The sequence below is a fragment of the Scyliorhinus torazame genome, chromosome 14, assembly GCF_047496885.1.
Source record: "Scyliorhinus torazame isolate Kashiwa2021f chromosome 14, sScyTor2.1, whole genome shotgun sequence".
In the NCBI taxonomy this organism is placed as follows: Eukaryota; Metazoa; Chordata; class Chondrichthyes; order Carcharhiniformes; family Scyliorhinidae; genus Scyliorhinus; species Scyliorhinus torazame.
In genome coordinates, this window is record NC_092720.1 from 213,703,820 (window position 1) to 213,715,968 (window position 12,149).

The 12,149-nt window shown below is 51.0% G+C and overlaps 1 protein-coding gene across 4 annotated transcripts in view; it reads right to left on the reverse strand.

Moving 5' to 3' along the window:
* Positions 1 to 12,149, reverse strand: part of LOC140390476 (butyrophilin subfamily 1 member A1-like) — a 178,939-nt gene that overhangs the window by 46,133 nt on the left and 120,657 nt on the right. The window lies entirely within an intron of this gene.

Genomic DNA, 12,149 nt, shown 5'->3' on the forward strand with positions numbered 1-12,149 from the left:
ATTACTCATTGGTTTGTGATGCAAAGTGAGGCCAACAACGTGGGTTCAATTCCTGTACCGGCTGAGGTTATTCATGAAGGTCCTGCCTTCTCAACCTTGTCCCTCGCCTGAGGTGTGGTGACCCTCAGGTTAAATCACCACCAGTCAGCTCTCCCCCCTCAAAGGGGAAAGCAGCCTGTGGTCATCTGGGACTGTGGCGACTTTACTTTTACTCATTGCAAATTGGAAGTAAGTTTACAATCTGGCCCAGATTGTATTATCAGGGACTAAGTACAATTTCCTAGTGCCCATGATATTTCCTCCAATGAGATTAACAGGTAGAAAATCGTGGGCAGTTTGTGCCCACACTTCCTCATCAGTCCATCCAATAAGCACTCTTCTGCCCAGAGACTAAACAAAATGCTTTAGAACTACAGGACAGCTAGACTATGAAAAATACAGACCTGAGACCTTGTCGAAATCCAGCTGAATCAATCTTCAAGGATTCCCAAGATCAACCAGAACAGTTACAGAGATCAGATTGGACCTTACTGCAAACTTACTGATGGAAGTTGGCACAACTGAAGGTGTGGATGAAGCAAGGAACAGATCTTCCAATGCTTCTTTGGACATCTTGTTGTAGGATCTGGAGCCAAGGGCGTTTACTTTTCTTTGACAATGTTATGGGATGCCCTCTTGTAATAAGAATGCATGGGCTGAGCAGACAGAGTCAATTCAAGTGTACAGAGAATCTAGAACAGGGGGCAAAATTCTCCGGTATCGGCGCGATGTCCGCCGACTGGCGCCCAAAAAGGCGCAAATCAGTCGGGCATCGCGCCGCCCCATCTTGGGGGGCCGAGCCCCAACCTTAAGGGGCTAGGCCCGCGCCGGACGAATTTCCGCCCCGCCAGCTGGCGGAAAAGGCCTTTGGTGCCCCGCCAGCTGGCGCGGAAATGACATCTCCGGGCGGCGCATGCGCGGGAGCGTTAGCGGCCGCTGACGGCATTCCCGTGCATGCGCAGTGGAGGGAGTCTTTTCCGCCTCCGCCATGGTGGAGACCGTGGCGAAGGCGGAAGGAAAAGAGTGCCCCCACGGCACAGGCCCGCCCACGGATCGGTGGGCCCCGATCGCGGGCCAGGCCACCGTGGGGGCAACCCCCGGGGCCAGATCGCCCCGCGCCCCCCCCAGGACCCCGGAGCCCGCCCGTGCCGCCTTGTCCCGCCGGTAAGGTAGGTGGTTTAATCTACTCTGGCGGGACAGGCATTTTAGCAGCGGGACTTCGGCCCATCCGGGCCGGAGAATTGCGGGGGGGGGGCCCGCCAACTGGCGCGGCGCGATTCCCACCCCCGCCGAATATCCGGTGCCGGAGAATTCGGAAACCGGCGGGGGCGGGATTCACGCCAGCCCCCGGCGATTCTCCGACCCGGCGGGCGGTCGGACAATCTCGCCCAGGGTTTCCCAAACTTTTCCAGCCATGGAATATTTTTAACCTCCCAAGAGCACTGATAGAAACCCCGAATAAACAATCTTATTATGCTGAAGAGTTTAACCAGAAATAAATTGACTGATTTGCACAATAGGTGCAAACATCGAAAAGGCGGGACTGTCCGTTGCCCGACACCGAAATCGTGTTCACCGATCGGGCGTAGAATCGGCTCTGACGCCAAGATCTGGGCTGGCATCGGTCAGTCATGCTCCGCCCCCTCCAAACTGCCCTCACAGTGACACGCGCTGCACGCCATTGTAACTGTGTTGGCGCGTCATCGGTGGCCCACCCGCGATGCTCCACCCCAGGTGTGCCGAGTTCCATACAGCATGGGACACGTGTGGGCTATGTCCAGCACCGCCACACTAAGCCGGGATCCGCACCGCTGTTGGAGGGGGGGGGGGGGGGGGGCGGGGGGGGTGGCCAGGGGGTGACCAAGGAATGGGCTGTGGGGTCGCGATGGTGAGTTGGGTTCGCGCATGGCAGACACAATGTTGAACGGCAGGACCGATGCAGGTCGTCAGCCGTGTGCATGCGTGGCCCAGGACCGGCCATTTTTGGTACGGGAGGTGGGAGTTTCACTCGCCGCCGGTGCTAACCCCTCACCGGTCCCGGACTCGGTGAGGATGTCACAACGCTTTTTCTGGTTGTAACAGACCACACATGCTCTGCTGGCACCAGCACTTAGCCGCTGAAACGAAGAATCCAGCCCCTGTTCTCCCACCGGAGCTCAATTGCATGTGATTTGTGCTCCTGGTTGAGGGAAGGACAGGATTGGCAGCTAAACGTTCCAGGATTTAGATGTTTCAGGCGGGATAGAGGGGGATGTAAAAGGGGTGGAGGAGTTGCGCTACTAGTTAGGGAGAATATCACAGCTGTACGACGGGAGGACAGCTCAGAGGGCAGCGAGGCTATATGGGTGGAGATCAGGAATAAGAAGGGTGCAGTCACAACATTGGAGGTTTACTACAGGCCTCCCAACAGCCAGCGGGAGATAGAGGAGCAGATAGGTAGACAGATTTTGGAAAGGAGTAAAAGCAACAGGGTTATTGTGATGGGAGACTTTAACTTCCCCAATATTGACTGGCACTCACTTAGTGCTAGGGGCTTAGACGGGGTTGAGTTTGTAAGGAGCATCCAGGAGGCCTTCTTAAAACAATATGTAGCTAGTCCAACTAGGGAAGCGGCTGTACTGGACCTGGTATTGGAGAATGAGCCCAGCCAGGTGGTAGAAGTTTCAGTAGGGAGCATTTTGGGAACAGTGACCACAATTCAGTAAGTTTTAAAGTGCTGGTGGACAAGGATAATATTGGTCCTAGGGTGAATGTGCTAAATTGGGAGAAGGCTAATTATAACAATATTAGGCGGGAACTGAAGAACCTAGATTGGGGGCGGATGTTTGAGGGTAAATCAACATTTGTCATGTGGGAGGCTTTCAATTGTCAGTTGAAACGAATTCAGGACCGGCATGTTCCTGTGAGGAAGAAGGATAAATATGGAAAATTTCGGGAACCTTGGATAACTGGAGATATTGTAGGTCTCGTCAAAAAGAAAAAGGAGGCATTTGTCTGGGCTAGAAGGCTGGGAACAGACGAAGCCTGTGCGGAATATAAGGAAAGTAGGAAGGAACTTAAGCAAGGAGTCAGGAGGGCTGAAAGGGTTCATGAAAAGTCATTGGCAAATGGGATTAAGGAAAATCCAAAGGCTTTTTACACGTACATAAAAAGCAAGAGGGTAGCCAGGGAAAGGGTTGGCCCACTGAAAGACAGGGGAGGGTATCTATGTGTAGAGCCAGAGGAAATGGGCGAGGTACAAAATGAATACTTTGCATCAGTATTGGTGAATGTTGAGTCTGGGAGAAGGGTGTGTAGATAGCCTGGGTCACATAGAGATCCAATAAGACGAGGTGTTGGGCGTCTTGAAAAATATTAAGGTGGATAAGTCCCCAGGGCCTGATGGGACCTACCCCAGAATACTGAAGGAGGCAAGAGAGGAAATTGCTGAGGCCTTGACAGAAATCTTTGGATCCTCACTGTCTTCAGGTGATGTCCCGGAGGACTGGAAAATAGCCAATGTTGTTCCTTTGTTTCAGAAGGGTAGCAAGGATAATCCAGGGAATTATAGGCCGATGAGCCATACGTCAGTGGTAGGGAAATTACTGGACAGAATTCTTCAAGACAGGATCTACTCCCATTTGGAAGCAAGTGGACGTACTGGCGAGAAGGGGAGGTTGTGTCTCACTAACTTGATAGAGTTTTTCGAGGAGGTCACAAAGATGATTGATGCAGGTAGGGCAGTGGATGTTGTCAATATGGACTTCAGTAAGGCCTTTGACAAGGTCCCTCATGGCAGACTGGTACAAAAGGTGAAGTCACACGGGATCAGAGGTGAGCTGGCAAGATGGATACAGAACTGGCTAGGTAATAGAAGGCAGAGAGTAGCAATGGAAGGGTGCCTTTCTGATTGGAGGGCTGTGACTAGTGGTGTTCCGCAGGGATCAGTGCTGGGACCTTTGCTCTTTGTAGTATATATAAATGATTTGTAGAAAAATGTAACTGGTCTGATTAGTACGTTTGCAGACGACACAAAGGTTGGTGGAATTGCGGATAGCGATGAGGACTGTCAGAGGATACAGCAGGATTTAGATTGTTTGGAGACTTGGGCGAAGAGATGGCAGATGGAGTTTAATCTGGACAAATGTGAGGTAATGCATTTTGGAAGGTCTAATGCAGGTAGGGAATATACAGTGAATGGTAGAACCCTCAAGAGTATTGACAGTCAGAGAGATCTAGGTGTACAGGTCCACAGGTCACTGAAAGGGGCAACACAGGTGGAGAAGGTAGTCAAGAAGGCATACGGCATGCTTGCCTTCATTGGCCGGGGCATTGAGTATAAAAATTGGCAAGTCATGTTGCAGCTGTATAGAACCTTAGTTCGGACACACTTGGAGTGTAGTGTTCAATTCTGGTCGCCACACTACCAGAAGGATGTGGAGGTTTTAGAGAGGGTGCAGAAGACATTTACCAGGATATAGCCTGGTATGGAGGGCATTAGCTATGAGGAACAGTTGAATAAACTTAGTTTGTTCTCACTGGAACGACGGAGATTGAGGGGCGACCCGATAGAGGTGTACAAAATTATGAGCGGCATAGACAGAGTGGATAGTCAGAGGCTTTTCCCCAGGATAGAGGGGTCAATTACTAGGGGGCATAGGTTTAAGGTGCGAGGGGCAAGGTTTAGAGTAGATGTACGAGGCAAGTTTTTTACACAGAGGGTAGTGGGTGCCTGGAACTCGCTACCGGAGGAGGTGGTGGAAGCAGGGACGATAGTGACGTTTAAGGGGCATCTTGACAAAAACATGAATAGGATGGGAATAGAGGGATACGGACCCCGGAAGTGCAGAAGATTTTAGTTTAGACGGCAGCATGGTCGGGGCAGGCTTGGAGGGCCGAAGGGCCTGTTCCTGTGCTGTACTTTTCTTTGTTCTTTGTTCCCCCCATGCAAATTTATGCATGGCGCGGAATACGAGAGATTCTAGAGGGAATCCCGCTATTGCGTCACCATTATGAGCGTTGCCCCAATAGCGAAGTTCTGCCGCTGGCCAAACCCCCCCCCCCAGCACCACAAATCAACCCCTCATCCTGCATCACAAAGCAGGCCCTCCCCCTCGGAGTTTCTGGGTGCCAACCCCCCTTCCCTCAAGTACGAAGGTGACCCAACCTGTCTCTCTCACCTCCCCCCAGGCACCACTTAAATACGGAGCCCGCCCGAGGACCCCCTAACTTTAGGAACCCCCATGGAGACCCCCTAACTCTAGGGATCACCCACAGGATTTCACTAATTAGAGGGACCCCCACAGAGACCCCTAAATAGTGAGACCCCCTAGAGACCCCCTAAGTAGGGAGACCTCCCAAAGAGACCCCTAACTAGAGAGACCTCCCACAGAGACCCCCTAATTCGAGGGACCACCCACAGGATCGCCATAACTAGGGGGACCTCCCACAGAGACCCCTAACTAGAGGGACCTCCTACAGAGACCACCTAACTAAAGAGAGCTCCCACAGAGATCCCCTAACTAGAGGGAGCTCCCACAGAGACCCCCTAACTAGAGGTACCTCCCACAGAGAACCCCTAACTAAAGGGACCTCCCACAGAGACCCACAAACATAATAATAATCTTTATTGTCACAAGTAGGCTTACGTTAACACTGCAATGAAGTAGCTGTGAAAAGCCCCTAGTCGCCACATTCCAGCACCTATTCGGGTACATTGAGGGAGAATTTAGCCTGTCCAATCCACCTAACCTGCACATCTTTGGACTGTGGGAGGAAACCGGAGCACCCGGAGGAAACCCACGCAGACACGGGGAGAGCCTGCAGACTCCGCATAGACAGTGACCCAAGCCGGGAATCGAACCTGGGACCCTGGCGCTCTGAAGCAACAGCGCTAACCACTGTGGACCCCCCCCCCCCCCCCCCCCCCCTACAGAGACTCCCTAAATAATGAGACTCCCACAGGGATCCCTAATTGAACGACATTCCACAGAAACTCTGTAACCAGAGTGATCCCCACAGAGCCCCTGAATAGATCATAGAATTTACAGTGCAGAAGGAGGCCATTCTGCCCATCAAGTCTGCACCGGCTCTTGGAAAGAGCACCCTACCCAAGGTCAACACCTCCACCCTATCCCCATAACCCAGTAACCCCACACAACACTAAGGACAATTTTGGACACTAAGGGTAATTTATCACGGCCAATCCACCTAACCTGCACATCTTTGGACTGTGGGAGGAAACCGGAGCACCCGGAGGAAACCCACGCACACACGGGGAGGATGTGCAGACTCCGCACAGACAGTGACCCAAGCCGGAATCGAACCCAGGACCCTGGAGCTGTGAAGCAATTGTGCTATCCACAATGCTACCGTGCTGCCCTCCCCCGTCTGGACCCTCTAAATAGGGACACCCCCTTAGGGAACCCCGAAATAGGGAGATTCCCCCCTGAGAGACCCTGTAATTAAAGCGATCCCCTACAGAAACCTCCTAACTAGAGGACCCCGCTCCCCACAGGGACCCTCGATCTGCAGGCCCCTCCCACAGAGGCTTCCTAACTAGAGGGACCTTCCCCCCAGAGTCCCCCTGAATAGGAAGACACCACCCCACATGAAACCCCGAACTAGAGGACCACCCCCCCCCCAAGAAAAGAGACAGCTGTCTGGAAGGTAGAGAGCTGGGTTCGGATCAGGTTTCACCGCATGGGTGAAGCCCCTGTACTGCGCTCCCTGACGAGCACATGGATGAACGCCACCCGCGCTGAGTAATTCCGACTGCTTAGGGGAATGAGGCAGGGGTGCCCATTATCCCCAATCCTGTTCGCACTGCCAATCGGGCCACTGGCCATCGCCCTTAGATCGGCAGGCAGGCATTCGGAGAGGGAGCATGGAGCTCAGAGTTTCGCTCTATGTGGATGACCTGCTCCTCTATATTTCACACTCCCTGGCCAGCATGGGAAAGATAAGAGAACTCCTTCGGGAGTTTGGTGCATTCTCCAGTTACAAACTCAACCTGGGAAAGAGCGAAATCTTCCCAGTAAACCTCCGAGAGGGAGGAGTGGAGCTGGAAGAGCTACCGTTTAAAATGACCCAAACCAAGTTCAGGTACCTGGGGATCCAAGTGGCCCACACCTGGAAGAGGCTCCACAAGTGGAACCTCTCCAGCCTGGTGGAGGAGATGAAGACCTGCAAAGATAGACCTCACTCCCTCTTTTACAAAGAACAACAAAGAACAAAGAAATGTACAGCACAGGAACAGGCCCTTCGGCCCTCCAAGCCCGTGCCGACCATACTGCCCGACTAAACTACAATCTTCTACACTTCCTGGGTCCGTATCCTTCTATTCCCATCCTATTCATATATTTGTCAAGATGCCCCTTAAATGTCCCTATCGTCCCTGCTTCCACTACCTTCTCCGGTAGTGAGTTCCAGGCACCCACTACCCTCTGCGTAAAAAACTTGCCTCGTACATCTACTCTAAACTTTGCCCCTCTCACCTTAAACCTATGCCCCCTAGTAATTGACCCCTCTACCCTGGGGAAAAGCCTCTGACTATCCACTCTGTCTATGCCCCTCATAATTTTGTATACCTCTATCAGGTCGCCCCTCAACCTCCTTCGTTCCAGTGAGAACAAACCGAGTTTATTCAATCGCTCCTCATAGCTTATGCCCTCCATACCAGGCAACATTCTGGTAAATCTCTTCTGCACCCTCTCTAAAGCCTCCACATCCTTCTGGTAGTGTGGCGACCAGAATTGAACACTATACTCCAAGTGTGGCCTAACTAAGGTTCTATACAGCTGCAACATGACTTGCCAATTCTTATACTCAATGCCCCGGCCAATGAAGGCAAGCATGCCGTATGCCTTCTTGACTACCTTCTCCACCTGTGTTGCCCCTTTCAATGACCTGTGGACCTGTACTCCTAGATCTCTTTGACTTTCAATACTCTTGAGGGTTCTACCATTCACTGTATATTCCCTACCTGCATTAGCCCTTCCAAAATGCATTACCTCACATTTGTCCGGATTAAACTCCATCTGCCATCTCTCCGCCCAAGTCTCCAGACAATCTAAATCCTGCTGTATCCTCAGACAGTCCTCATCGCTATCCGCAATTCCACCAACCTTTGTGTCGTCTGCAAACTTACTAATCAGACCAGTTACATTTTCCTCCAAATCATTTATATATATTACAAAGAGCAAAGGTCCCAGCACTGATCCCTGTGGAACACCACTGGTCACAGCCCTCCAATGAGAAAAGCATCCCTCCATTGCTACCCTCTGCCTTCTATGGCCTAGCCAGTTCTGTATCCACCTTGCCAGTTCACCCCTGATCCCGTGTGACTTCACCTTTTGTACTAGTCTACCATGAGGGACCTTGTCAAAGGCCTTACTGAAGTCCATATAGACAACATCTACTGCCCTACCTGCATCAATCATCTTAGTGACCTCCTCGAAAAACTCTATCAAGTTAGTGAGACACGACCTTCCCTTCACAAAACCGTGCTGCCTCTCACTAATACGTCCATTTGCTTCCAAATGGGAGTAGATCCTGTCTCGAAGAATTCTCTCCAGTAATTTCCCTACCACTGAAGTAAGGCTCACCGGCCTGTAGTTCCCGGGATTATCCTTGCTACCCTTCTTAAACAGAGGAACAACATTGGCTATTCTCCAGTCCTCTGGGACATCCCCTGAAGACAGCGAGGATCCAAAGATTTCTGTCAAGGCCTCAGCAATTTCCTCTCCAGCCTCCTTCAGTATTCTGGGGTAGATCCCATCCGGCCCTGGGGACTTATCTACCTTAATATTTTTTAAGACACCCAACACCTCGTCTTTTTGGATCACAATGTGACCCAGGCTATCTACACCCCCTTCTCCAGACTCAACATCTACCAATTCCTTCTCTTTGGTGAATACTGATGCAAAGTATTCATTTAGTACCTCGCCCATTTCCTCTGGCTCCACACATAGATTCCCTTGCCTATCCTTCAGTGGGCCAACCCTTTCCCTGGCTACCCTCTTGCTTTTTATGTACGTGTAAAAAGCCTTGGGATTTTCCTTAACCCTATTTGCTAATGACTTTTCATGACCCCTTCTAGCCCTCCTGACTCCTTGCTTAAGTTCCTTCCTACTTTCCTTATATGCCACACAGGCTTCGTCTGTTCCCAGCCTTTTAGCCCTGACAAATGCCTCCTTTTTCTTTTTGACGAGGCCTACAATATCACTTTTGCTAGTGGGAAGGGTACAGACGGTGAAAATGAACGTGCTGCCTCGGTTCCTCTTTGTATTCAGATCACTCCCGATCTTTACCCCAAATCCTTCTTCACCAGGGTCAACAAACTAATCATGGCCTTTGTCTGGGAGGGAAGTGTCCCTCAGATAGGTAAAACCATCTTACAGCGAGAGAGACTCGTGGTCTTACCAAACCTCCTATCACTGGGCGGTGAATACAGAGAGGGTTGCTGAAGGAACCGGAGGCAGAATGGGTCTGAATGGAGGAGGCCTCCTGCGTGGGGATGTCCCTCCGGCCGCTGGTCACCGCCTCACTCCCGGCCACCCCACACACACTCCGAGAGCCTGGTGGTAGTGGCTACACTAAAGACCTGGAACCAGTTCAGGTGCCACTTCAAGCTTGGTGGTATGTCTATAGAGGCCTCCATCTGTAACAACCATGGGTCACACCAGCAACGGTAGACACTACATGTGGGTCATGGAGGGAGGACAGAGGGACATTGAGAGTAAATAACTTATATATGGACGGTGGACTGGTGACCCTGAGGACCTTTCAGAGAAGCTCCAACTCCCGAAAAGGAATAAGCGCAGATACCTGCAGCTGGGTGACTTTCTCCGCAAGGATACAAGAACCTTTCCCCAGCTACCCGGACACACACTCTTGGACACAATGGTCGGGCTGGACTGGTGGGGGAACGACAAGTGTGGCGACATTTACAAACAACTTATAGAAAAGGTCAGGACCCTACTGGACGAGACCAGGCGGAAATGGGAGGAGGAGATGGGCAGAGATAGAGGGAGGACTCTGGATCTAGGCACAAGATCAACTCCACCGCCTCCTGCGCTGGGCTAAGCCTGATGCAACTCAAGGTGGTGCATGGGTCACACCTCACCCAGGAACGCATGAGCGGGTTCTTCCCGGAGGTGGAGGATAAGTGTGAGCGGTGTCAGGGGGGCCTGGCCAACCACACCCACCCATAGAAACATAGAAGCTGGAGGAGGCCATTCAGCCCTTCGAGCCTGCTCCGCCATTCATTATGATCACGGCTGATCATCAAGTTCAATATCTAATCCCACGTTCCCCCCATATCCCTTGATCCCTTTATCCCCAAGAGCAATATCTAACTGCTTCTTGAAATTACGCAACGTTTTGGTCTCAACTACTTTCTGTGGCATAGAATTCCACAGATTCACCACTCTCTGGGGGAAGACATTTCTCCTCACCTCAGTCCATACCATTTGCCTTCTTTACTGTCTGCTGTATGCACGTTTACTTTTAGTGACTGTTGCATGAGGACACCAAGGTCTCGCTGAGTAACCACCTCTCTCAATTTACACCCATTCAAATCTGCCTTCTTATTTTTGCTACCGAAGCGGATAACCTCACATTTATCCACATTATACTGCACCTGCCATGCATGCACCCACTCACTCAGCCTGGCCAAATCCCACTGAGGAATCTCTGCATCCTCCTTACAGCTCACCCTCCCACCCAACTTCGTATCATCTGCAAACTTGGAGATAATACATTTGGTTCCTTCATTCAAATAATTAATATAGAATGTGAACAGTTGGGGTCCTCGCACAGATCCCTGCGGTACCCTACTGCCTGCCAATCGGAAGAAGACCCATTTATTCCAACTTTTTGCTTCCTGTCTGCTAACCAGTTTCTATTCATCTCTCACTACCTGTAATCCCACATGCTTTAACTTTACAGTTAAAAGTCTAAATAAATGCAGGCGTGCACCCTGATCCCAACATGAGCGGAGGACTGGAGCATCGCACTCGATTTTTCCCAAACACCCGATTCACTGCTGTATCGGGGATCCCGCTTCCAGCTCCGGGCGACGGAGTATCCAGCCCATCATAACTCACTTTTTTTTCTAAAGAGTATCCAAATTTTTTTTTCTCCAATTAAGGGGCAATTTAATATGGCCAATCCACCTACCCTGCACATCTTGTTTTTGGGTTCTGGGGTGAGACCTATGCAGACACGAGGAGAATGTGCAAACTCCACACGGACAGTGACCCAGGGCCGGGATTGAACCTGGGACCTCGGTGCCGTGAGACAGCAGTGCTAGCCACTGTGCCGCCCACCACAATAACTTATAAGTAAGCTGTCGTTAACAAAGATGATGAATTATTTAAATATTTAGACAAGTCTGTTTAATGCAGCATCTCACACCCAGTGTAATCCTCGCTGGGAGGATTTGTTCTATCACGGCCTGTGTTGGGCCTGCTTTCATATCTTGCTCCTAACTAGCCCCAGGTGGTTGGCCTCTGCCCCCTACCTGGGGAGCTCGTACTCCACGAGTCCCACAGGGAGATCAATGATTGTTTCCCCATGGTTTTTGTGGGGGTTATACCACATGTCTCTTACACACACCCCTCTCTTATACACACCTCACTCTCACACACCCCTCTCTTATATACACACCTCATTCTTACACACACATCTCTCCTTTACACACACCCCTCTCTTATATACACACCTCACTCTTACACACACATCTCTCCTTTACACACACCCCTCTCTCTTATATACACACCTCACTCTTACACACACATCAGTCGCCATGAGCCATCGGGTTTCCATACGGGCCAAATTGGGGCATTGTTAGTGGAGGCTACTGAACGAAGTACGCCTTGGTCAAGTAAACTTTGGATGACTTTTGCAATTTCTCCCTCTGCTTGTTGGGGGAATCCGTACTGTTTTGGGGGTTTGGGGTCGGGTCCTGTGATGTTGACTAAACCTGCTATCTTGCCGCAGTCGTGCTTGTACTGGGCAAAAGAAGCCTTGTGTCGCTGCAAAACGTCCCTAACGTCTTTGTCTGGACTAATGGTTCATGGATCGAACCAGAAGTTTCCTACTGCACTAATCCTGTGTGCGTAGTCTCT